This window comes from Bos indicus x Bos taurus, chromosome 18 (assembly GCF_003369695.1).
Source record: "Bos indicus x Bos taurus breed Angus x Brahman F1 hybrid chromosome 18, Bos_hybrid_MaternalHap_v2.0, whole genome shotgun sequence".
NCBI classification, from domain to species: domain Eukaryota; kingdom Metazoa; phylum Chordata; class Mammalia; order Artiodactyla; family Bovidae; genus Bos; species Bos indicus x Bos taurus.
Window position 1 is genome coordinate 9113768 of NC_040093.1, and position 27096 is coordinate 9140863.

General features: G+C 48.9%; 1 protein-coding gene and 1 long non-coding RNA gene across 2 annotated transcripts in view; one reads left to right on the top strand and one right to left on the bottom strand.

Moving 5' to 3' along the window:
• Positions 1-8469: 8469 nt before the first annotated feature.
• On the bottom strand, positions 8470-23593 carry LOC113876149. The gene is made up of 2 exons (XR_003506428.1): positions 23455-23593; positions 8470-8714 (listed from the first exon to the last, which is right to left on the bottom strand). It is a non-coding gene; the product is annotated as an uncharacterized LOC113876149 (long non-coding RNA).
• A 433-nt stretch (positions 23594-24026) lies between these two features.
• Positions 24027-27096, top strand: part of LRRC4B (leucine rich repeat containing 4B) — a 43106-nt gene continuing 40036 nt past the window's right edge. The window contains exon 1 of the mRNA XM_027515030.1: positions 24027-24290. The gene's annotated coding sequence lies outside the window, so the exon portion shown is untranslated. The remainder of the gene's footprint in view (positions 24291-27096) is intronic.

A 27096-nucleotide genomic window follows, 5' to 3' on the forward strand; every position in this document is an offset into this window, starting at 1 on the left:
AAGCTGGTTTTTGAAAAGGCAGAGGAACCAGAGGTCAAATTGCCATCTGTTGGATTATAAAAAAAGAAAAAGAGTTCCAGAAAAACATCTATTTCTGCTTTATTGACTATGTGAAAGCTTTTGACTGTGTGGATCACAATAAATTGTGGAAAATTCTGAAAGAGATGGGAATACCAGACCACCTGACCTGCCTCTTGAGAAATCTGTATGCAGGTCAGGAAGCAACAGTTAGAACTGGACATGGAACAACACACTGGTTCCAAATAGGGAAAGCAGTATGTTAAGGCTGTATGTTGTCACCCTGCTTATTTAACTTATATGCAGGGTACATCATGAGAAACTCTGGGCTTGAGGAAGCACAAGCTGAAATCAAGATTACCAGGAGAAATATCAACAACCTCAGATATGCAGATGACACCACCCTTACATCAGAAAGCGAAGAAGAACTAATGAGCCTCTTGATGAAAGTTAAAGAGGAGAGTGAAAAAGTTGGCTTAAAACTCAACATTCAGAAAATGAAGATCATGGCATCTGGTCCCAGCACTTCATGGCAAATAGATGGGGAAATAGTGACAGACTTTATTTTTGGGGGCTCTAAAATCACTGCAGATGGTGACTGCAGCCATGAAATTAAAAGACACTCCTTGGAAGAAAAGTTATGACCAACCTAGATGGCATATTAAAAAGCCAGAGCCATTACTTTGTCAACAAAGTTCTGTCTAGTCAAGGCTATGGTTTTTCCAGTAGTCATGTATGGATGTGAGAGTTGGACTATAAAGAAAGCTGAGCACCGAAGAATTGATGCTTTTGAACTGTGGTGTTGGAGAAGACTCTTGAGAGTCCCTTGGGCTGCAAGGAGATCCAACCAGTCCATCCTAAAGGAGATCAGTCCTGAATATTCATTGGAAGGACTGATGTTGAAGCTGAAACTCCAGTACTTTGGCCACCTCATGCGAAGAGAGTTGACTCATTGGAAAAGACTCTGATGCTGGGAAAGATTGTCAACTACAAATTCACACTTACCAACAGCATTGCCAATGACTGAACAACAAGGCATTTGCCATCTGCCTCTACGGAGATTGAACCCCATGCTGCCATAGCTGTTGACCTTCAACAACCCCTGAGGGAGTTCAGGGTGGAGTGAGGCACTCTGTGCTCCAGGGACTCTGGTAGGACAGGTCTGTAGATGGTTGGATGTTTCTAGGAACAGACTTTATGATCTCAATCCTTGCATCTCCTCATACCTAGTGAAGCACTAAGTCCCCTCATGGTGATATCAAATCCTCATGACTAACAAAAAGACTTTTGTAAAATTAGTGCTTCATGGCCCTGAACTCCCACTTCACCAAAACCTTATATGTTGACTTTCCCCACTGCTACTTTGGAGCAGTCTCTCAGAGCTATCTGAGATGCTGCCTCCTGGGCTGCAGTCCTCATTTTGCCCCAAATAAAACTTAACTCACAACTCTCAAGTAGTACATTTTTTTTTAGTCGACAGATTGAAGGCGGGAGGAGAAGGGGATGACAGAGGATGAGATGGTTGGATGGCATCACCAACTCAATGGACATGAGTTTCAGTAAACTCTGGGAGTTGGTGATGGACAAGGAGGCTTGGCATGCTGCAGTCCATGGGGTCGCAAAGAGTCGGACTTGACTGAACGACTGAACTGAACTGAAGGTTAACAGGGCAGCCTGTTAGCATCCACAAGAATTGCAAGTTGATTTTAACCTAATAAATACCCTAAAAATATCCTCAAGAAGACAGTCCATCACGCCAAACTTTTCCTTTAAATTAATGTCACACTCTACTGAGCATGCTGCTAGTTCATTCTTTTTGCCATTGTTGATGACGCCACTACGTTCAGCAAGTTTATCAAGTGAGCTTTTTTGTTTTGTTTTGTTTGACCATAACCTGCGGCATGTGAGATCTTAGTTCCCCGACCAGGGATCAAACCCGTGCTCCCTGCAGTAGAAGTGCAGAGTCCCAACCACTAGAATTCCCTACAAGCGAGCTTTGAATTTGAAAGAAAGTGAAAGTGAAGTCGCTCAGTTGCATCCGACTCTTTTCGACCTCGTGGACTGTAGCCCATGCACCAGGCTCCTCCGGATTCTCCAGGCAAGAATACTGGAGTGGGTTGCCATTTCCTTCTCCAGGGGATCTTCCTGACCCAGGGATCGAACCCAGGTCTCCTGCATTGCAGGCAGACGCTTTAACCTCTGAGCCACTAGATTCAAATTCCTCCTCCTCACATATTATCTCTGTGACTTTGGGCAAAATAGATAACCTCTCCATGCCCTGATTTCTTTAACTGTAAGATAGAGAAATGATAATGCCTACTTCACAAAAATGTTATGCAGATTAGTGAAATAATACACATGAGACACTTAACGTGGTATTTGGTATATAGCAACTGACTCAACTGTTAGCTGTTAATATGAATAATAATGCTGACTATAATTGCTAATAATTATTATGTATTATTAGAATATAGTTGTGCATTAGAGATCTTCATAATCACTTTCATCATGACCTAATATATTAAGGATCAGGTGTTCTAGAAGGGGAAATGATATTTCAGGGTAAGGAAATGTAAGCAGGGCGATTTTTTTTATCACCAGTTTGCTTTGAATAACATCAGTTGGTTATAGTCATCCATATATGTTTTTTTCCCTTCCTTTCTCTTATAAAGATACCTGTCATTGGATTTAAGGACCAGTCTAAATCCTGAACAATCTCATCTCGATATCCTTACTTCAGTTATACATCTGCAGAGACCCCCTCCGCAATCACAGGTTCTGGGGAGTTAGGAAAATATCTTTTGAGGGTCATCATTAAACTTGCTACAACCATCTTGGAAAAACAGCTCATCAATTTTTCATAAAGTGAGGCATAAGCTTACCATGTGACCCAGCAAAGGCACTCCAAAGTATTTACCCATGAGAAGTAAGAACACATGTACACACAAATATTCACAGCAACTTTATTCATCACAACCCCAATCTGGAAAACTAGGAACCATGGGAACTTTCTAAACAATGGGTAATTGTATGTTGGTAGCATGAATGCTACTCAGCACTTAGAAGAACTACCTATTGATAATGCGTAACAGTGCAGATAGAAGCCAGGCAGAAAGGAGTGCAAACTGTACGGTTCCATTTCTGTGAAATTGTAGAGACTATTAATCCATAAGATAGAAGTCAGATTAGGGTTGCCTGAGGCCAAGGGAGTGGGGATGGGGGTTGATTATATACATGTACAGAGCAACCTTTTTTTTTTTTTTTTAAGGAATGCTCTGAGTTTTTAAAAACAATTTTATTTCTTTGTTTATTTGACTGTGCTGGGTCTTCATTTCTTTGAGGGCTTTTCTCTAGTTGTGGAGAGCAGAGGCTACTCTCTAGCTGCAGTGCGAGGACCCCTCATTGCGGTGGCTTCTCGTGTGCGGCCCAGACTCGGTGCAAGGGCTTCAGGAGTTGCGGCACGTGGGCTCAGTAGTTACAGCTCACAGGCTCTAGAGCTCGGGCTCCATAGTTGTGATGCATGGACTCAGCTACTTAGAGGCATGTGGGATCTTCCCAGACCAGGGATTGAATCCATGTCTCCTGCCACAAGCAAGCGGATCCTTTACCACTGAGCCACCAGGGAAGCCAGAAACTATTCTATATCTTGATTGTGAAGATGGCCATACACTGTATATATTTGTCAAAACTCATAGAAGAATACACTTAAAATCGGTGCATTGTTTTAAGTTACAGTACAATACACGTAACGTAAAGTTTACTATCTAAACGCTTTTGAAGGTTCAGTGCAATAGTGTCAGTAGATCCACATTGTTATGCGACCAGTATCCAGAACTTTTTTATCTTGCAAAAATGGAAGTTTTATATTCATTAAACAACTCCTCACCCCCACCACCCTCCCTGCCTCAGCCCCTGGCAACCACCTTTCTACTATCTGTCCCCATGAATTTGACTACTCTAGGTACCTCATGTAAGTGGAATCATACGGTGTTTTCTTTCAATTGTAATAAATATTCCATACTAATGTAGGATGTTAATAATAAAGGGAATTAGGAGAGGGTATTAGGGAGTGTGGAATTAGGGAAGATGGGAACTTTCTGTATTTTAAGCTCAATTTTTTCTGTAAGCCTAAAGCTACTTAAAAAAAAAAAAGCCTATTAATCTCTTTTAAACATAACAGATGCCAATCAGGCAAAAACCACAGGTGTCTATTATATGGGTCCATAGCTGCAGGTGGGCGTCCCCTCTAATAATAGTTTGCACGTCTGTGGGCGATTATGGAGCTTGGAAAGGATAATAAAGGTGACTGCCCTCTGCACACTAAAGTATTTGAGTCCAAGGTCATTTCTAATTCCTGAACACAGTTTCTTTATGCCTAGGATACTGTTCTCCAGGTCTCTCTTGACGGCTAGAGCGGAGGGATGTAACCAATCAAGAACGGCCCGTCAGTGGCGTCACCAGTCACCAAGGCCTCCAAGGGCCCCGGCACACTGTGGCGCCCTCTGGCGGAGGAATGGGAGGCTGTATCTGAGAGGGAGCCAGTCTGGTCAGCTGACTTGGGCCAAGTTCCAATGCCGGGTGCGACGCCCCTCACGCCCCCTGGCGACTCAAACCACTTTCCATCTCCAGAAACCCGACCCGGAGAGAGAGATTCTGAGAGGAAGGAAAGAGCAAGAGTACCTGGCATCCAATCAGATACAGGAATGAACTCAACAGCCATCCAATCAGATTAGCGGACCCAACCGAATAGCGCAGGTATCCCATTAGGTGGAGTAGAGTTGCCATGACAACACGAGTCTCCGTAGGGTTGACTGGGTCCCAGAGCTCGGACGCGTGAGCGCCACCTGGCGCCAAGCAACGCGGGGCCACTTACCCCGGCGAGCGCGTGCTTGCTGAAGGCCGCCAGTAAGGCCGAGCAGAGCCTGGGGGAGTGAGGTCGCCAGCTGCGGAGCCTTGGAGGGCATGAGCTCCCAGGCGAGCCCGCGTGAGCTCCTGCGAGCCCGCTGGCGGGTCGCGCGCACTTTCTCCAGTGCGGCGGATGGTGTGCGGGCCCTCGTGTTTCTGTCTTCTTTTTACCTTGAGGGAGCGATAATAGGCGGGAAAAGGGCCTGAGGCGAGGTGTTAGGCGACAGGCACAAGGGGGATGAGTGACAGACTGATGGATCCGGGTCGGGAGTGGCGGGAATGACTGACAGGTGGGCCGGGGTCGGGGTTGTGGTGGGGCTCTGTCCTAGAAAAGGCCTGGGAGAGGATGTTGCCCCATAAAAATCTTGAAGGACAGAGCCCAGGCCTTGCGGACCCTTGAACATGGACCTGTTCTGCCTCTTGAGTTATCCACTATTGGTTCTAGGCAGAAAGGGAGAGCAGGGGAAAAGCACGTGCTTGGTATGTTTGAGGAACAGAAAGAAAGTCAGAAAAGCCAGAGGGAGCATAAATGAGGGGGAAGGGGAGCCCCAAAATGGAGGCAGAGAGGCAGGGGCCAAATTGTATAGGGCCTGGTGGCCACAGTGAGACGCTTCCTTTTTATTCTAAGAGGAAAGAGAAGGCGTGAGCTAACTAGGCCAGAATTCAAGGCCTTCTACATATATTTGCTGTGTATCTCAGGCAAGTCACAGTACCACTCTGATTCTTTGGTTGTCCCAAGTGTGGGGGGAAAAAGAAGAGTCCAGGAAGGAGATTCAAGAGATGGTGAATTTTCTCCCATCTTATATTTTCCCTCTGCTGCCGCTGCTAAGTCGCTTCAGTCATGTCCGACTTTGTGCAACCCATAGACGGCAGCCCACCAGGCTCCCCCGTCCCTGGGATTCTCCAGGCAGGAACACTGGAGTGGGTTGCCATTTCCTTCTCCAAAGCATGAAAGTGAAAAGTGAAAGTGAAGTCACTCAGTCGTGTCAGATTCTAGCGACCCCATGGACTGCAGCCTACCAGGCTCCTCCGTCCATGGGATTTTCCAGGCAAAAGTACTGGAGTGGGGTGGCATTGCCTTCTCCGATTTTCCCTATAGTGGATTCCAAAAGAGGGGCTGAGAGATTTCCTTCAAAGAAGCTAAGACTGAAGTTATCCCAAAGAGCCTTTTGTACTGAGCCTTTTGTACAGAGAACTCCCACCTTCAATTCCTTGATCCAGTCCTTTGTCTGTGACCCAAAGCTCCTCTCCAGGAATTGAAGGGGGGATCCTGGACTCCTTGAAGATGATCTTCTTCCTTTTGATGTCTCCCTGGCAGTCTGTTTAGAACTCAGCTGGACTTTATAACCTGGGGCCAGACTTCAGGGGGTCAAAAGTTCCCCTGAAATTGTATACAAAGTTTTGTCCACAAGTCTTTGTCTCTAGGGAAAGGATTTCTAGTTCATCAGATTCTCAAAGGATTATTTCATTTGCAAAAGACAGAACTCCAATTCAGACTGGCTGGGAAAAAAAAAAAAAAAACACACAAGAAAAAAAGGAAGATGGATTGTTACTGCCTCATATAAATGAAAAGTCATGGCCACCCCCAAAACTTCAAGCACAGGTTCAGACACTCACATGATATTATCTTGGTGCCTCTGGTGAGCCCTGAGTTCCTCTGATTGGCTTCATCTTCACACAGGCTCTCCCTTCCTGGTGGAAGTGACCTTGTGATTACATTGAAAGTGAAAGCCACTCAGTTGTGTCCCACTCTTTGCGACCCCACGGACTGTAGCCCTCCAGGCTCCTCTGTCCATGGAATTCTCCAGCAAGAATAGTGGAGTGGGTTGCCACTTCCTTCTCCAGGGTATCTTCCCAACCCAGAGATTGAACCCAGGTCTCCTACATTGCAGGCAGAGTCTTTAGTGTCTGAGCCACCAGGGAAGCCCCATGTGATTACATTAGACCCACCTGAATAATCCCAGCTACTCTCCCTGTCTTCTTTTCTTTTCTGGCTGCACCTTGCAGCAGTTCCTCAACCAAGGATCAAACCCATGCCCTCTGTCATTGAAGTTCGAAGTCTTAACCACTGGCCAATCAGGGAAGTTCCTTAGTCTCCCTATCTTAAAGTCAGCTGATTAGCAACCTTAATTCCTCCATCAGCCTTCATCCCAATTTACCATCTAACCTGACATATTCACAGGTTCTGGGGATTAGGACATCTTTGGGGAGCCATCATTATGCCTATCGCAGCAGGGGTAAAGGCTATGGAAGCACCAGAAAGCAGTCATCGTTTTCTGGCTGCTGGGTTAGAAGCAAGGTTAGGGTGAGGAGGGGCTGGGAAATGGAAGGGAGTTAACATTGAAATGAAAACATACTACCTCTCAGACACTATTCTTGGAACTTTATATACATTATTATTTACTTTTTATGACAACCCTGTTAATATCCCCATTTTAAAAAAGAGAACCAAATATCCCCATTTTACAAATGAGAAAACAGAAGTTCAGAGGGATGGGGTAATGTGTCACACAACTGGTGGCAGAAGTGGGATTAGAAGTCAGGCCTGTCTGCCTCTAAAAGACATTTAAAATAGAACCTTAGGGAGGGGACTTCCCTGGTGGTCAAGTGCTTAAAACTCTGTGCTCCCAAGGCAGGGGCATGGGTTCAGCCCCTGGTCAGGGAACTAAGATCCTTGGTCAGTGAACTAAGAGCCTATGTGCCACAAGCAAGGCCAAAATAAAGAAAGAAATGATTTTAAAAGAATGGGAAGACTTTTTTAAAAAATATGAAATACTTTGGGACTTTCCAGGCAGTCCAGTGGTGAAGACTGCATGCCTCCAGTGCAGGGAGTGAGGGTTTGTTCGACCCCTCGTCAGTCAAGGAACTAAGATTTCATGTGCTAGGTGGCCTGACCAAAAACAAAAAAGACGTGGTATTTGAAAAAGTAGAACCTTAGGTTTATATTCACAGTATACCATGTACATATATTCACATATATTTCTTCCCTTTTAGAAAATTATTTATTTTTTCAAATGCACAAGTAATGTATAGAGTGTCCTTGCTTTTTAAAAACTGTGTAATAGATCAAGCTAAAATGCCCTTAGATCACCTCTCTGTAATTGCAGTTTCTTCCCTGGAGGTAACCTTTGTTATCCATTTATGGTGGGTCCTTCTAGATCTTTGTCTATAAGTGTGTGCATATATCTAGTAATATAGTGTGTGCATAGTATTGTATAGTAAATGAGTAGTATTGTTTTGAGCAAGCATGTGAGTGTGTTTTAACATAAATGGGATCATACTGTACATATTGTTCTGCAGCTTGCTTTTTTAACTCAACAATATGTCTTGGAAATCCATCCAGCTTTATTTAAATAGCTCTGTACCGTTTCTTTCAAGAGCTGCAGTGGTGTTCCAAAAAACTCATGTTTCTTTATCCGTTCTCCTGTTGCTGGACATTTGGGTTATTTTTGGTTTCTTTGCTCTTACACTGTTGCTGTGAACATCTATTTTCTCAGGTACATGTATGTTGCCTCTGGGTCAATAAGGACAGGCAGAATCATCAGGTTATGTGAGTATATTCATTTTAATGTTAATAAACACTTTCTATAACTTCCAACTACTGCCATATAGTGAGTATCAAAAGCTCAGGAACTTCAAATAATAATTCTGTGATGGTTGATGGTTGATGGAGTCTGGCTTATCTAGGGCTGGTCTGCAGTGGGCTGCAGGTCCGGCTGGCTCAGGTCTGCTCCAAGTATCTCATTATAGGGCCCAGGCCAAGAAGGGTTCACAACTACAGCAGGCATCTCCTGGCCAGAGAAGAGTCACAGAGAATTAATGGCAGCAAGCTAAGCCAATCACGTCCTAGATTTACACACCACTGTTCCCACCCACAAGCCATTGGCCAAAGCAAGTCACGTGACTGCACGCGGCGCTAAGGGACGGGGATGATGTCATGGCGAGGGCTTGGAGACAGTGTGACAGCAGTTTTCACTTCTGCAAGCCTAGGACAGAGGGCTTTCCACATCCTATCAACACTTACACACCAGTCAACTAAGTTTTGGCCAGCCCTGTGGGAGAAATGTGTGTTGACTTTCTTTTTCCCAAAACGCCTTTATGGCTGCTCCCAGCCAAGGGGCTGCACAAAAGCATCAAGTAGAGGGGCTTCCCTGATGACGCAGTGGGTAAGAGGGCGCCAACCTGGGTACCCGGGCTCAGTCCCTGGTCTGGGGAGACTCCCCGTACTACAGAACGACTAAGCCCGTGCACCATAACTGTTGAAGCCTAAGCTGTAGAGACCAAGCGCCATAGCTACTGAGCCCGTGCGCCTAGAGCCTGTGGGCTGCAGCCAGAGAAGCCACTGCAGTGATAAGCCCGCGAACCACAACAGAGACTCAGAGCAGCCCCCTCAAAAAATCACTGGGTGAAGGTCAAAAGAGCCTGCCACTACCCTAGATGGACGGGGAGTTTGGAGGAGAATGGATATCTGTATATGGATGGCTGAGTCCCTTTGCTGTCCACCTGAAACCATCACAACATTGTTCATTGGCTATACTCCAAAACAAAAATAAAAAGTTTTTTTTTTAAATGGTGCCATGCAGATTTCTCTATTGTGTAGGTACCTTTTTTCCTTTGTCAATAAGAACTTCTCATTTAAATGAGAAAGAAAAAAAAGAGAGCCTGCCACTAATTAATCTTCTTGCCATTCCCTGTGATTTTAAAGTTGCTTCCTTTGTACCGATCTCAGCTTCCACACCTGTCAGTGGGACACAGGACTTGGAGCCGTATAGCCCAAGGTCTGAATCCCAGGAGTTGTGTGTGCCTGTTTTATGTGATTTTGAACAATCGCTTAATCGCCCCCAGCTGCCATTATTTCAGCAGTGTGGAGTGAGGTCGATAAACTCTGCCTTCCCTAGTTCCTCTGCAACAAGATTCCTCTCAAGTCGAGTATATATGATCAGCATTGAAACACGAAGAGCCACTGATTAGACTCTTCCATTTTATTTATTTATTGACCGCACCACACAGCATGTGGGATCTTAGTTCCCCAGCCAAGGATCGAATCCATGCCCCCTGCAGTGGAAGCTCAGGGTCCTAACCACTAGACCACCGGGGAAGTCCCAGCTCTTCATTTCAGAGTTAAGTAAGCTGACAACCCATGGAGGGGAAATGAGAGCATGCTGAGCTGTATGAGAAAAGATAGCAGGAAGTCCCTCACAATACCCATCACTTCTGTCACACTTGAAAGTAACAGAACCTCAGTGGAAAATGGTTTAAGCAATAAAATAAAATGGAAAGAATGTGTATTTCTTGGTTCACATAACTGGAAAGTTCAAGACTAGTTCCAGCATCAGGAATGGCTGGATCAGGCACTCAGACATCACTGTTGGGAGCATGACTCCCCGTTTCTCCCATCTGCTTTCCTCTCTGTGGCCTTCATTCTCAGGCAGCTTCCTCTCCATTAGGGCAGCATCACCAGGTGTCGTATGGGAAAATTACAACACAACAACAGCAACAATAAAAGGCTCCTGGGATGGACAGATTACCAAAAAGCCACTAACTCTGGGTAGGTCATTTCAAAACGGCAGCCCTTCCATCCGGCTGGCACAGTCCTGAAACCAGGACATAGGTTTGGCAAGAGAAGCAGAGACTGAACATGTGCAGAGCTCAGATTGCCCAAGCATGTGCAGCAAACCCAAGGGAAGCAGGATGGTCATTGGCACTTTCGGATTTCATTTCTACCAGCTAACCCATCCCAGGATCAAGGCAAGTAACCCCAAAAAAGGTCTCGGGATTGGGAGTCACCAGACCTAGGTCATCCATGCGCCTGTGCTCAGTCGCTTCAGCCATGCCCGACTCTGTGACCCTATGGAGGAGGCCGCCAGGCTCCTCTGTCCATGGGATTCTCCAGACAAGAATACTGGAGTGGCTTGCCATTTCCTTCTCCGGGAGATCTTCCCCACCCAGGCAATGAACCTGGGTCTCCTGCATTGCAGATTCTTGACCATCTGAGCCACCAAGGAAGCCCCTAGGTCATGCACCTTTTCCTAATACCTAGGATGGGTTCATGCCACTGAAATCCCATAGAATGAATGTAGAACAAGGGAGAGTTCCCAGCGGAAATTACATTGCTATTACTAGAAAGAGGAGGAACTCCTTGCCAGGCTGACAAGACAGCAGAGACCCACTACACTCCCTCAAGGAACCTGCAGTCTAGCCTGGGGAGTAATAAACAAGCAGATTAACTAGAGGCTTGGAAGTTGGGTTTGTAAGAGCACAGATGGTCTCTATTCCAACTTCAGTGAAGTAGGTTCCTCACCTCGACAACACTGTAAGCTTCACAAGGGCAGCTTTTTGTTCCCCGATCTTTGGTTCATCACTGTATCCCCAGTCGGCAGCACAGACCTTAGTCCACATATGAGATGAATGAATGAATGATTAATAAATAGATAGGGCAAGAGTGATTCAGAAAGAAAACAACAGGATGCACGTACAGCAGCATCCCCAGGATCACACATCCTCCACTAATTTTTAACATTTAAGCTTTCAAATTTGGCTTTTACAAATGATGCTATGATACACATCTTTGCACGAATATTTTTGTCTCTGATTATTTCTTCTTTTTTTTTAAAGTCTTTTGTTTTATTTTTAATTGGAGGATAATTACTTTGCAAGATTGTGATGGTTTCTGCCATACATCAACATGAATCAGCCATAGGTATACACATGTCCCCTCCCTCTTAAACCTGCTTCCCTGATTATTTCTTTAATATAAGTCCCTAGGAGTTGAATTACTGGGTGATTAAGAAAACTGAAGCAAAAGGCAAAATAACTTTTCACATTAACTGTTTTGTTTTGTTCTTCTGATAAAACCCAAGGGCATAGCTTTAAAACAACTTTGTGGGTCGTTATTTTTTGCCCATCAGATGAGCAAAACAAATTTTTAAGGTTCTCCTGAATGCTGGTGAGCGTACAGCAAAACAGATATTCATGCCCATACTCCTTGGTGTCGGAATGTAAATTGCCACCACCCTTTTGGAAAGCAAGTTGGCACTAGATGTCAGTTCAGGAAAAATGTTCACACTCTCACAGCCTGAGGATCCACCTGCAAGTCAAGAGACTCATATACAAAGAGGTTCATCATGATGTTGTTTATAATGGTATTTTTAAAATGAAATTACCAGCATACCCAACTAGACGGAAACGGTTAACTCTCTGCCGCATCCGCTCGATAGAATATTACACAGCCATTTAAAATGACATTTAGAAGAATATGTATTAGCATGGAAATGCTGGTGAGGTAATGTTCACTGAACAAAAGCAGAATGCTCACATTTTATGTGAAGTATGAAGATAACTATGCTTTTAAAGACTAAGTGCAAATGCACCAAACTGTTAAGCAGTGATTTGGATGGTGGACATTTTTTTATATATATATAATTCTCTGTTTTCCACCCGTGCTCTCATGCTCATTATGGCAGACGGTATAAAGATGCCCATGTCCTAATCCCTGGATTTATGTAGCAAAAGGGACTTTGCAGATATGATGAAGTCGTGCTCAGTTGTTCAGTCATGTTTGACTCTTTGTGACCCCATGGACTGTAGCCCGCCAGGCTCCTCTGTCCCTGGAATTTACCTGGCAAGAATGTTGGCGTGGGTTGCCATTTCCTACTCCAATAATGAAGTTAAGGATCTTGAAAAAGAGAAAGGGACTTCGCTAGTGGTCCAGTGGCTAAAATTCCATATTCCCAATGCAGGGGGCCCCGGGTTCGATCCCTGGTCAGGGAATTAGATCCCACATGATGCAACTCAGAGTTCGCATGCCCCACCTAAAGATCCCACATGCCACAGCTAGGACCTGGTGCAGCCAAATCAATGAATACATAGTAGAAAAGGAGAGGATATCCTAGGTTATCCAGTGGGGCCCAGTGTGGTCACAAGGGAGCTTGTAAGAGGAAGCTGGAGCATCAGAGTCACAGAAGGCGATGTGACAATGGAAGCCGAGGGTGGGGTCACAAGCCAAGGGATGCAGACGCCTCTGGAAGCTGGAAAGATTCTCCCTTTAGCCTCCAGAAGGAACACACCTTGATTCTAGCCCAGCGAGACCGATTTGAAACTTCTGGTCTCCAGAACTGTGAGAGAATAAATCTGTGTCTTTTAAGCCACTAAGTTTATGGTAGTTTATTACAGCCGCAATAGAAGACTCATACAGTCATGAGTTACTTTACTTTGAAAAGTAAATCTTTTAAATATATGTAACATAGGGTTTCCCTGGTGGCTCAGTGGTGAAGAATCTGCCTGCCAATGTTCGATCCCTGGTCCGGGAAGGTCCCACATGCCACGGAGCAACTAAGCTGTTGTGCCACGACTACTGAGTCTGTGCCCTGGAGCCCAGGAGCTACAACTAACGAAGCCCAAGTGTCCTAGAGCCTGTGATCAGCAACAAGGGAAGCAATGCAGTGAGAAGCCCGTGTCCCATGCTAGAGAAAGCCAGAGCAGCAACAAAGACCCAGCACAGCCAAAAATACAATAAATAAATAATACTATTTAAAAAGCAAACCTTTTAAATATATGTAGTATACACAGAGAAAAAGACATAAGTGACACGTGTCCAGCTTGGTAAATTTCTGCAAGGTGCACACGTCCGTGTGCTCAGCTGCCAGATTAAGGAAGAGCACTTGCAGGCCCCCAGAAGCCCCCTCACACTCCGGGCCAGGCACCACCCACCCTCAAAGGGCACTCGCTATCCTAACCTCAAACCCATAGGTTCTTTTTGCCTCTTCCCTGGTGCTCCAGCGGCTAAGGCTCCACACTCCCAGTGAAGAGGGACCCGGGTTCAATCTCTGGTCAGGGAACTAGATCCCATATGCCACAGCTAAGACCTGACATGGCCAAATAAGCAACAAAAATAAAATAAATACGCTTTTAAAGAGTAACTCAGTATACTGACATGTGGTATTAAAAAATAAAATTTGAAATAAGCTATTTTGTTTCACCTCTTAGGTTCACATGTATAACCAGTCTAGATTTAATTTTTGTAAATTATATGAGATAGAAGCCAAAGAATTATTTATATATATTTTTATTGAAGCATAGTTGATTTACAATGTTGTGTTAGTTTTGGGGGTACAGTAACAGTTATAGATCTATAGATGGGTAGATTCTTTTTCAGATTCTTTCTCCTTGTTGTAGTTTAGTCACTAAGTCATGTCTGACTCTTTACCACCCCACAGACTATAGCCCACCAGGCTCCTCTGTCCATGGGATTTCCCAGGCAAGAATACTTGGATGGGTTGGTTGCCATTTCCTTCTCCAGGGGATCTTCCCAACCCAGGGATCGAACCCTCATCTTCTGCATTGGCAGATGGATTCTCTACTGCTGAGCCACCGGGGAAGCCCATACGTTAGGTCCTTGTTGATTATCTATTCTATACCAGTTATTGTCATTTTATATCAATCATTTGGAGGAACAGTTTACATACAGTGAAATGCACAGATACTAAGTTTACAATTTCATGAGTTTTGACAAATCTGTACACACATAACCAACACCTCATTCAGAACAACAGAACTTTTCCATCAACCCAGAAAATTCCCTTCCAAGGAATCCCCAACCCCCATAGGGAACTAGTATTCTGACTTCTACTACTAAAGAGTAATTTTGCCTTTCCCTGAACTCCAAACAAATAGAATCATAGCGTATGTACTCTCTGTGTCTGTTTTATTTTTTTCTTGCTCAACATAACATCTATGAGATTCATCCATATTATTGAGTCTGTCAATTCCTTTGTGTTGGTAAAGAGCATTCTATTTTGTGAATACACTACAATTAGCGTATCTGTTCCATTGTTGATAAAAGTTAGGGTTATTTTCAGTTTTATGTATTATTAACAAAGATGCTTCAGACAGATTTATCTAAGCCTTTTTTTTTAAGTTGTTTATTTATTTATTTACTTTGGCCACACCACAAGGCATGAAGGATCTTAGTTCTCTGACCAGAGATGGAATCTATCTACACTTTCTTCAGTGGAGGCGTGGAGTCTTAACCACGAGACCGCCAGGGAAGTCCCTTATCTGAGCTTTGAGTGGAATGTATGGATCCGTATTTTCATTTCTTTGGGCTGAGTACCTAAGAGTGAAATTATCTTGTTATAGCAGAGGTTATAGGACCAGAGTTCTCTTCCCATCTGTTCAATGCCTGAGAATGCTGTTGTTCAGTCGCTCAGTTGTGTCTGACTTTGCGACCACATGGACCGCAGCAGGCTTCCCTGCCCTTCTCTATCTTCCAGAGCCTGCTCAAATTCAAGTCCATTGAGTCGGTGATGCCCGAACATAGTGGCCTCACATGTTTTGTCCAGTTTTGTCATGGGAGGGCCGTTCTGGTACCAGTTAACCCATCATGGCCATAGGCAGGAATTCCCAGTGTATCAGATTTATAATGAAAAGAAACTGTGATTCAGTCAAGTCCCAGACAACATGGCAGAGGGGGAAGAACGTGGGCTTTGGATTCAAAAAGAGCAGACTTGGAGTCCAACTCTAACACTTCTTTGTTGTGGGGTCTTGCATCAGTGTTCACCTCTATGAACTTGAATCTTCTCTGTAAAATGTGGGGGAGAGATAATAGCATCTTCCTTGAGTGATTCGGGGAAGGATTATGGAAGTGATAACGTAAGTGCCTGTCTAATGCATAGTAGACGCCACAAACACAGTTCATGTTTTATTATGTTGAGGGATGGTTTTGTTTCAAGAAAATCATTTGTGTAGTACTCAGAAGACTGGATGGATTGTGTATTATATTCAACAAATGTAATGAAAATAGACCCTTCTTCTGACATGTTTTAGACACTGGGGATATAATGGTCACTGAGGATAGACTGGGTCTCTGTCCTCAAGGAGTCTACCTACTAGGGAAGGAAGACAATCAGTGAATGGTAGGTAAACAAACAATGAAGAAAAGTTCAGTTATGAATGCATTCTATGAAGAAAATAGACAAGGGGGCATTGTAGACTGCAAGTTTAACTCGAAGCAGGGTGCAAAGTCTGCAGAGTGTCAAGCTGAGGGTACCATGATCTAATTTATACTTTAACAAGATCACTCTGTGGAGAAGAGGTTGTAGGGAGGCAGGAGTGGCCACAATCAGGCTAGTGAAGAGGCCTGGAGCCTGGCATGAGAGAGGGGATGCTGGTTTTGGTACCATGCTGGCAGAAGAGATGGAAAGAAGGGACTGTCTGCAGCCTCTTTAGAGGAAGAGCCACAGGACTGGATGGGTTGGGTTTACGGGTGAAGAAAAGAGCCCCACTGAGAACAATTTTTACATTCTTTTTAAAAAAATCTGTATTTATTTATTTTGGCTGCTCCGGGTCTTGGGTGTGGCATGTGGAATCTAGTTGCCTGACCAGGGATTGAACCCAGGCCCCCTTGCATTGGGAGCTCAGAGTCTTAGCCACTGGACCACCAAGAAAGTTCCCTCTACATTCTTTTTTCAACAACTCAGTGGAGGGTAATACAATTTGCTGAGATAAGGAAGATGGGAAGCAAAGCAGGTGTGTGGGGTGGGGTGGGAGTGGAAAGCTGCATTGGAGAAGTCAGTGGTCCTCTGTGAGCTTGTCTGATGAGAGTCAGGGCTGGAGACCCATGGGGGCAGTCACCAGCTGACTGGGTTTAAAGCTGAGAACTGGATGAGATCACCCCGGGAGAGAACAGAGCTCAGAGCCTGGCCCCCCGAAACTCTCCTCCCAAATCCTGAGACCCGCAAAGGAGTCTGGTGGGGAAAAGAAAATGGAGGGTGTGGCTAAGGCCACACTCGGGCCAAAAGAAGAAGTGGTTTCAAGGAGGTGCTGTGTTAAGTGCTGCTAAATGGATGCATAAGATGTGGGTCTAGAAGGAGCCCACGGATTTGCAACATGGAGGTCTTTGGTGACCTTGACAAGGGCAGCTTAGCCGTGCTGGGTGGAGGCGGGCAGAAACCCAGCCGTGTTTGAAGAGAGAACAGGAAGAAGTGGAGACAGTGAGTTCTTCCCATCATCTCAGAGAGTGAAAGTGTTAGTCTCTTGGTTGTGTCCAACTTTTAGCAACCCCATGGACTGTAGCCCATCAGGCTCCTCTGTCCATGGAACTTCCCCAAGCAAGAATATTGGAGTGGGTTGCCATTCCCTTCTCTAGGGGCTCTTCCTGACCCAGGGATGGAACCCAGGTCTCCTGTATTGCAGGCAGATATCTTCTTTACCATCTGAACCACAAGGGAAGCCCACAATTTTCTCAGGAGTTTTGCTGAAAAGAACAAAAAATGAGGTGCAGGGAGATGTGTTCTCAAAGGTGGAAACTTTGGGAGTTCAGGGGGTTTTGGCTTTGTTTTTTAGTATTTACTTGGCGTTGTTGGGTCTTAGTTGGGGCAGACAGGATCTTGGCTGCCTTTTGTAGGATCTTTGTGTTTTGGCATGTGGGCTCAGTAGTTTCGGTGCTCAGGCTTAGTTGCTCCATGGCATGTGGAATCTCAGTTTTTCTACCAGGAATCGAACTCGTGTCCCTTGTATTGCAAGGTGAATTCTTAACCTCTAGACCACCAGGGAAGTCCCAGGAGTTCAGGTTTTCTGAGAGCAGATTACCCGTCCCGTGCTTGGCCCTGCAATAAAGCTTTCTGTGCTCAAAAAAAGGAAAGAAAGAAAGAGGAAAGAAAAAAAAAGGCACTTTGGGGTGATGTTTATTTGAGATGAGAGATATCTTGAATGTGGAGGCAAAAATTATTAATATTTATGCAGGAGGGGAGAGGGGTTCATAGCAAATAACAACCACCCTAAATGTTACTTCTATCAGTGGACTGCCCCCTCCTGATTTTGTATGAAAAATGTCAAATATATAGAAAATTGAAAAGCAAATTTCAATGAGCATTCACACACCCATCATTTCAGTTCCACAATTGTTAACATTTCAAATGTCGACTTTTTAAAAGTTAAGTTGCAGGTGTAAATATTCCAGCATGAATCTCCTAAGAGTAAAAACATTCTCCTACATAATCACAATATCATATTATCACCCTAGAGAAGACTAACATTAATTCCCTAACGTTTTTAAGATCAGCTTTAAGTTCCATTTTCCCAATTGCCCATAGACTGTCTTTCAAACCAGGATCCAAGCAAGCTCTATGCAATTGCATCCGGTTTGGGGGTGTCCCCCATGGCTCAGCAGTGAAGAATCCGCCTGCAATGCAGAAGATGCAGGAGATGCAGGTTTGGTCCCTGGGTTGGAAAGATCCACTGGAAGAGGGCATGACAACCCACTCCAGTATTCTTGCCTGGAGCATCCCATGGACAGAGGAGCCTAGGAGGCTACAGTTCACAGGGCCACAAAGAGTCAGACATGACTCAAGGGATTGAGCACAGGTTGTGTCTCATTAATAAGTTTTAATCTAAAGCTGCTACTCCACCCTTTTTTTGCTCCCTTGTGACACTGACTTTTTAAAGAGACCAGGCCAATAACCTTATCAGATTCTCTTACCTTCTGGATTTGTCTGATTGTTTCTTCATAGTGTCTTTTGACTTGTTCCTCTATCCTTTTTCTCTATAGGATGGAAATTAAGTCTGGAGCAGAGGTTCTGCAATATCCTCATTGCACAGTACCTTTAGTGCCTCAATAATTGTTTTCATGGTATTCCTCAAGCCCCTAAAGGAATAACTAACTCTTCCATTTATTAAGTAGTTAGGTCCTTGCGATGTAAGAGTTAGCACCAATGGAAAAAGTAATGCACATAAATCAAAAGAATAAACATTTTGTTTCATCCTAACTACTCACTAGCAGGATTGTGTGCAACTGTTGGGCGCTGCACAACCTCTCAAGCTCCAGAATCAGGTTAGACACCACGACCCTCATTTCCAGTTCCACAAAGACTTTCAGGGCAGTGCTGGCTTTTAAGCACAGCACTGCCAAAACCCCAGCTTCACATAGATACGTCAACTCAAAAAAACATAGCACAAATCTAATGTTGAAACTGTGAACTACTTCATACACACACACATTACCAACATCACGTCATTCCTCCAACTTCTGCCAATGAGAACCCCTTCAAGTTGGCTCCTGGTCCCTTTGCACTGGCCTCACTAGTACTTCAGTACTGTCCCAGGCTTACTTTGTAATTGTCCTGCCCCACACCCAGAAGCAGCTACTTTCCCGAGGAGTCTGGTTCCTTTTAGGGGGAGCAATATCTAGAAACCAAGACCAGGGTGGTTCAGTTTATTTCAGCCAAACATTCAACCACCGACGGATGTAGACGGTTTGAGATTGCCTGTCTAATATAAAGAACTAGAGTGTCATGTCCCGTGTCTGTGACTGTGGCCGTTACCTATTGCTGTACAGCAAATCACCCCCAGTAATTAGCGATTTGAGGCAACAAAGTAATTTTATTATCTCTTCAGGTCTCTGCAAGTCAAGAATTTAGGAAACAGTCAGCTGGCAGTTCTGGCTCTAAAGCGGACACAGTGAAACTGCGGCTACGGCTGTCACGGAAGGAGAGCTAACACAGCCACGTGCTGCTCGGGCCTTCTTCCCTCTTCAGGTAGCGTCAGGGCGCCTCTGTGTGGCCTCTCCCTGGATAGGACAGTTTGAGCTTCCTCCCAGCACAGCAGCCTCAGTGCCCTCAGCTTATGAAGCCGCCATAGGCTCAAGAGCCAGTATTCCAGCAAGCAAAGCAGGAGGTGCATCTCTTTTATGACCTAACTTTGGAAGTCACGTGGTGTTGCTTCTGCCACTCCATTGGTCTAAAAGGTCATAAAAGCCCTCGCAGTTCTGAGGGTCATGCACATGGAGGAGGACCAGAGTGTGCGGGATGGGAGTGCAGGGGGTGTCGCAGCCACCTTTGGGAAACATGGCCAGCCACACTGACTCAGGATAAACACAGATGTGTTAGAAACTGGACAAGCGAGCTCACAGGGACATTGCTCTGCATCTAATTCTGTGTTCCTTGGTCAGCAGTTGCCATCTTTCTGAAGAATTAGGGATTAGGTTGGAGGCACAGTGAAAGTCAGGGCTTCCCAGGTGGCTCAGCGGTAAAGAACCTGCCTGCCAATGCAGGAGATGCAGGCTCGATCTCTGGGTCAGGAAGATCCCCTTGAGGAGGAAATGGCAACCCACTCCAGTATTCTTGCCTGGGAAATCCCATGGACAGAGGAGCCTGGTGGGCTATAGTCCATGGTGTCGCAAAAGAGTTGGACACAACTGTGCTGCACACATTATGCTTTTTATTCATTTACATGTTTAGGGCTGGTCTGGTGCTGGAGAAGACTCTTGAGAGTCCCTTAGACTGCAAGGAGATCAAACCAGTCAATCCTAAAGGAAATTGACCCTGAATATCCATTGGAAGGACTGATGCTGAAGCTGAAACTCTAATACTTAGACCACCTGATGCAAAGAGCAGACTCATTAGAAAAGACCCTGATGGTAGGAAAGATTGAAGGCAGGAGGAGAAGGGGAGACAGAGGATGAGATGGTTGGATGGCATCACTGACTCAATGGACGTGAATTTGAGCAAACGCTGGGAGATAGTGAAGGACAGGGAAGCCTTGCATGCTGCAGTCCATGGGTTGCAGAGTCAGACGTGACTTAGTAACTGAACAACAACAAATAGTGAAGGTCAAAACTGGAGGCTAGATCAGAGCTTACCTGAGCACCCACTGTGACATTCTCCCACTCCTAGTACTCTCTGAGTCAGTGACGATCTTGTTTATGACTTGTTTATCCACAGTAGCTGTTCAATGCAAGTGTATTGAACAAAATACAGGAACACAGCCGGGGTGGGGGTGTATGTGATGCCTCTAGCCGTTATCTCCCATGGATCCCACTTTGAAAGAGTTTTCTGGGAAAACCAAACTACTTAAAGTGAAAATTTCCTTTCTTGGCCCATATTTTATTTATCAAAGGTAAACCTAACTGTCCATGAGAACTCTGATCAGGGTGAGATGACCAGTTAACACACAGAGTGGATTTAAAAAAAAAAATTTTTTTTTACAGCCTGAAGCAGAGAAATTTGATTTTGGGTTAGCCTCTGAAATGCTATCCCAAAGGAAATGTATACTTTACATTTGATTTTTTTTTTAATAGTAAACATACCTTTTGACTGTCCATTACTATGTGGGGGAGGGGGAGGTCCTGGGGTCACTGCCACTCCTTCTTAGGTAATAGAGTCCATCATAAGCCCCACTCAGTGTTGAAACGTGCATTAAAAAAATGGGGATCGGGGTTTAGGTTGCTCAGGACTGTCGCTAGAGTTCAGCTTTTGGGCCAAGTTCAGGGGACAGACAGTCGCCTGGGCTTGGTTTTGTGTTTGCACTAATCTGGGGTTCTTCTTCCTCCCTTTCTGCTCTCCCTGTGTCTGCTCTGTTTCTGCCACACCTGTCCTATCTCCTCTCTCAAACAGGACAAACCTGCAGCCAGCCCCATGCCTCTGCTTGCCATACTTCCTCAGCCCTTGGACTCTCAGCCCAGGCGGCTGCTTCCTTATCATTTAAATCTCAGCTCAAATGCCACTTCCTCCTAGAGGCATCCTCATCACCTGCAGCCTGCCGCCCCACCCACCTCTGTCTTCCTAGTGGTTTTTTGCTGCATCGGACCTTAGTTGCATTACTGGAGATCTTTCGTGACGGCGCACGATTCTCTACTTGCGGTGCACAGGCTTAGCTGCTCCACAGTGTGTGGCAAGTAGGATCTTAGTTTCCCGACCAGGAACTGAACCCACATCCCCTGCATTGCAAGGCAGAGTCTCTTAACCACTACACCACCAGCGAAGTCCTGTCCTAGTGCTCTTCTATTTCTCTGAAATAGGTTCAGACCAGGCCAGGAAGGCTTGGGAGCTGGTAAGATGTGGAAATTCTTTTGTACTTCCCCATTCTGGCCTCTCACCAGCAAGCCTCCAGGAACTGAAGGGTTAACTCTGGGCACAGCAGGGGCCCCCCAGATCCTGCTCAGCCTGTGTCCACCAGTGCCCAAGCATCCCTGAAAGTCCAGCTGGGGCTGGTTGTGAGGAATCATCTAGATGTTCATGCAGTACTCAGCACAGTGTCCAAGTCTGACCGAAGCCAGGAAACGCTGGCTGTTATTACTATTACTGTTTTATCACCATTATCACCACTGACCTTGAGCCTGTACTATGCTGCGCTCTAGGGTGGCTGTGTTCACACCTCCCATCTCCTAAACCCGGTTTCCTAGCAGCACCAAGGTGGGGACCCAGTGCTCCATGACCCACTTGGGGCTCCCAGGCCCCGGCCCATCTCTCTCTCCTTCCTCAGTTTCCCTTCTCTGTAGTGCTCACATCTCATTAACCAGTCACAACCCACAGCCACTTCTTACGCACCCAAAGGTGACCCACTTTCCCTCCCTGCCTCCCAGCCCCCCTCTTTCCCCAGGCAGGCTTCCACTTCACCCGATTTCTGCCTGTGGGGAAGAAGGGGATATATCGGCCCCTCCTGAGGCTCTCAGAAAAAAGAGAGGAGTCAGTCTCTCTGGGGACCTTGCCACTGAGGGAACTTGTATCTCTCTTTGTCCAAAGTTAGTAGCTGGACTTTGGGTGGGGTGGGACAAAGAAGAGGTGAATTTCCTGCCTGGGAGGAAATTCAGTGTCGGGAACAGGGACTGCCTCCTTCCAGCCCCCTTCTGAATTTCTTTGCCTCCTAATCCCCCATGCCTCCCATCCTTGGTCCCTGAGCCTTTGGGGGCAGCAGATGGCGGGGCTGGGTCGGGGGGAGTTGATGAGGCAGGAGGAGGAGGAGGTGACCTCTCAGAGGCCCCTGAGGCCTCTCCCCACCTCCCTGCACCCAAGGTGCAGAGCGGGTTCACAGCTCTAAATGTATCCCCAGCACCCGCAGCCAACACCTGGGGAGGTGAGAGAACGCGGTGGGGGGTCGGGGTGGGTGTGGGCCCATCCTCTGCCCTGCCACCCGACAGATCTGGGCCAGGGGCTCCTTGCCAGGGCCGGACCTCCTCTTTGCTCCTCCAAGATACTCCGTGCAGAGCCCGGACTCCGCGCTGAGATGCTGCCACCCTGGTCCCCCGAAGAGCCCAGTGTCCTCATCCGGAAAGTGGGTATGAGGATCCTCTCTCAGGTGCTGAGTCGGGAAGGGGTGACGAGGCGGGCAGCCCGTGGGGGTTCAAGTCCTGCCCAGGCCCCTGCCCTGCCTCGGCCAGCCTGCCTTCACGGCTCTAGCTGCCAGGCTCCTTCCTCCGCTGCCCTGGACCTCCCCTCTCCCCCGACCCCTCCCTCGGTCTCCGTCCTCTCATCTCGGTCCGCTTGGTTTCCCCGGGGCTCCCTCCCTGTCCCCACATTCCGCCCGCCCCGCTCAAAGCTCCCTGACCTTTCCTCCCGCCCTCTCCCACCTCTCCCCTTCCTCCTCCCTTCCTCCACTTGCCAGCTCCCGGGGCTCCTCCAGGCCCCCGACCATCTCTCCCCTCGCGGTCCCGGTCCTGTCCTCTGCCTGCCCCCTTCCTTCTCCCCAGCTCCGCTTCCTCTCCACCCCTTCGCTCTGGCCCTGCCGTGCCCTCCCGCATTCGCCCCTGCAAATATTTACCAAAGGTGCGCTAGGAGTTGCTCCTCTCCCAGCCTCCCATCCCGGGCAGGACAGGCTCGCCTCCCTCTCCTCTTCCCTCCATCCTTCCTGGCTCGTCCCCGGGTCCCTCTGTCTCTTCCCGGTCTCTGTCTCCCCCCGCTTCACCCCACCCCTCCCCCCTCGGCCACCCCCCTCCCCCCTCGGCCCTCCCCCCCCGTTTCCTCCCTCCCTTCCTCCCCCCCCTCTTCCTCTCCTCCCTCCTCTCCCCCCTCTGCTCCTTCCCGGGCAGCCTTCCCCCTCCCGGCGCCCTCCCTCCCCTCCCTCCCGCTCCCCCTCCATCATCAGTATTCCGCTCCCGTCCCTGCCGCTCTCGGCTGCTCCCGGTCGCTGCCGCACCGTCCGAGGCGGGGGCCGGGGCCGGGGCCGGGGCCTGGGGGGGGTGGGGTGGGGGGAGAGCGGCGCCGGCGGCCCGAGGAGGGAGGGAGGGAAGCAGGCAGGAAGGCTGGAAGGAAGGAAGCGAGGAAAGAAAGAAGGGAAGAAAGGAAGGCAAGAAGGAAGGCGGGCCGGCGGACCAGGGAGCCGGGCCGGGCGGCGGGCGGGCAGGCGGGCGGGCGAGGAGGCAGAGCGGCCCCCCACCCCCTGCCGAACGCCACCGCTGCCGCTGCGGAAGCCCCCTCCCCATCCAAGAGCCGGGGAGGGGGGCGCAGAACGCCAGAGCCCCGGGCCCGGCCGCAGCCCCGCCCCCCCGCGCCTCCCCGCAGCGGGCCTCGCACCCCAGATCCCGGTGCCTCATTGGGGGGGTCCTCCCCCCGCGGGCCGGGCATGCTGCCCCCCCGGAAGAAGCCCCTTTCCTCGCTGTGAGTAGCCGCCGAAGGGCCCGGGCGGGGGCGGGAGGCGGAACCGCGGGGGGGCTGGGGGTGGGTGGGGGGGGCATTCTCTAATTAGGGGACCGTGGTCTCAGGCCTCCTCCAGGATGGGGGGGGGGCGGCAGAGGACAATGGGCGGGGCCTGCTGGAGAGCAGAAGCCGGTGGGAGAGACGGTCGGGTGGGGGTTCTTAGTTCTGTGTGGGGGGTCGCCGCCGCCGAGGGATGGGGGGTGGAAATGCACGTCTGGCGGTCGCTGCGTATCCAGCTGTGGGGCTGAGGATGGAGGCTGGCGGGGAGGGGGGCGCCTCGCTGGATGTAGGTTTGGGCCCCCTCTCTGGGTCGGGAGTCCGAGTTCTCCCCCCCAATTGCCCCTCCCACCTTCCACACCGCTGCTGCTTGGGGTGGGGGGGGCACTCCAGTGATGGGGAGGGGGGAAGAGGCGGGCACGGGGTTTCCTTGGTGACCGCGCCTGGCAGGAGCGGTTGCCGTGGCAACCGGGGAGAACCGGGGAGTTTGGGAAGTGAGAATGGGAAAAAACGGAGGGGTGACTGGGGAATGAAACACCCCCCTCCCCAACCTGCAGCCTTTCTCCCTCTGGGGTCCCCCAACCCCGACTGCGGGGCCACCGAACCCCGGTCCCTCCCTCTTCTCAAGACCCCCTTCCTTGACCCCATTCTGCTTCGTGGGGCCTTGCATCCCCAGGCACGTGTCTCTCTGGGACCACTACCTGCCCCTCACCGTCCTTAGCCTTCTCCGCTTGGGGCCCTCCCCTCCCCCACTTGCTGCCCTCCCAGGCCTTCCCTCCCTCATACCTGCTCTTCTAGGACCTTCCAACTGCTCTTCATCTTCCCCTCAGGATCCACTCATCTCTCCCCTCGCACCCCCTACCCCCGTCTCTCACTCTCTCCCCGATATCCCCCCTTGATCCCCTCTCCAGGAGACCCCAACTTTAGCATCTTTCTCCTCTAGCCCCCAGTCCCTACCTTGTTCCCCTCAGGACCCTTATCACTTCCCCTCTCTGTTTAGGACCCTCACCTGGGCAGGGGTCTGGAGCTCCTTTCCAGCACTCCCAGACTCTTTCGCTCCATCCTGCTCTGTCTGGGACCCCGTTCTGTGACCTTTCTTCACTCAGGGCCTCCATCCTCGCCTCCTCACTTCAAGGGCTCCCCTAGTCCCCGTCCTCCGGTCCTAGGGGCCTCCTCTCTGGAACCTCTCCTCGGACCCTCGGGTTTTCCCGACTCCCCTTCAGTCCCTGGGAGCCCGAGACCCAGGCTCTGTCCTGGGTTCCTCTGTCCAGGGTTCCGCCCACGTTTTCAAGCCCCCACATCCGCAGGCTTCTCCTTCTCTCAGGCCAGGGGTCCAGCCACTCTCTCTGCAGGCCTCGGGGTCCTGAGGCCCAGGATGCCCCCTCGCCCGCTCACCCTTAACCGGTCTCTCGGGCACTCCCATCTTCCGTCTCCCTCCCCACCCCCACCTCCTCCGAAGCCCCGGGCCCTTCTTCCCGCCGCGCTCCTAGCAGCCTCAGACCGGGCTTTCTGGAAGAGACTTTCTCAGGGTGAGGAAATCCCCTGGGGAGAGCCCAGCTGGGAAGGGGAGGGGGGAGGGAGTCTCAGGGCCGCCCCTCGGCCCCCTCCCCACCCCCTCCCCAGCTGGGAGCTGCAGTCGAGCCTCCGCAGCGCCCCATTGCTATGCGCCTCACATCCCGAGTTCCCGGCCGCGCAGCCGCCAGACAGGAACTCGGGCTCCGGCGGCAGCTGGGAGTAGCCTTCGTCGCTCCCTCCTGGTCCAGGCCGCGGGCATCATCCTTTCCCCGCTTAAAAAACTCCCCGCCCCGCACCCCCGACCTGGGCCAGGATCGGCCCCCTTCCCTCTTCCTGTCTCTTCGCTCCTTCTCACCTGCACCTCCTTTTCCCCTCCCCACCGCCCTTCTTCCCTGGGGTCTCCTCTGATCCTAGCACCGGAGCATTCGAAAGCACACTCAGGAAAGAGGGACAGAGAGCAGAGCGGGAAGGATTCAGACGAGGCAGGGAAGGGAGGGAGACAGAAGAGACAGAGAGGCACAGCCAGAGTGAGACAGGGGGACCCGACTCCCAAACACACACACACACACACACACACACAACTAGGGCGCATCACCACGGAGCCAAACATACACGGAGTTAATTTCCAAAAGAAAGGAGAGTCGGGGAGAGAAGGGAACACACACCATCCTCACAGTCAGGGAGCAGGCGAGGCAGAGACACAGGGAGCCACAGACTCTGGGAGCATGGGGACAGACCCGGGCACAGGTGACAGGGAGTCCAGGGGCACCCCAACACCAGAAAGGTGCAGGGGCGACTAAGAGGCACAGGGTCCAGCCTGCTGCAGAGAGTCAGCCATCGGTGGAGGGCAAGAGGGAGAGTGTGCGAAAGACAGAGGCGTGTGCAAGCAGAGATGCACATGTGCGTGTGTGCACACACACGCACACACACACAGAGTCATTCACTCGCAGCCAGAGACTCAGATGTGGAATCAGACAGACCCAGTTAACCACTCGGCTTTGGTACCCAGAGCCAGGGAGGAAGACTGGAGGGAGAGACAAGTGGCCAGAAAGAGGCCCTCACACCTGGTAGCCCTGGGACCTCACACTCACAGAGACACAAATGTAGAGGCGCGGAGGCGGTGGCCTCAGAGCTGTGAAGGTGCAACCCCATGTGCTTCTGGTCTAGTCTCAGAGCCCAGCTCGAGGGGCCAGGTGTGTGAGTGTGAGAGTGTGTGTGTGTGTTTGTGTGTGTGTGCGCGCGCGCTGAAGGGACC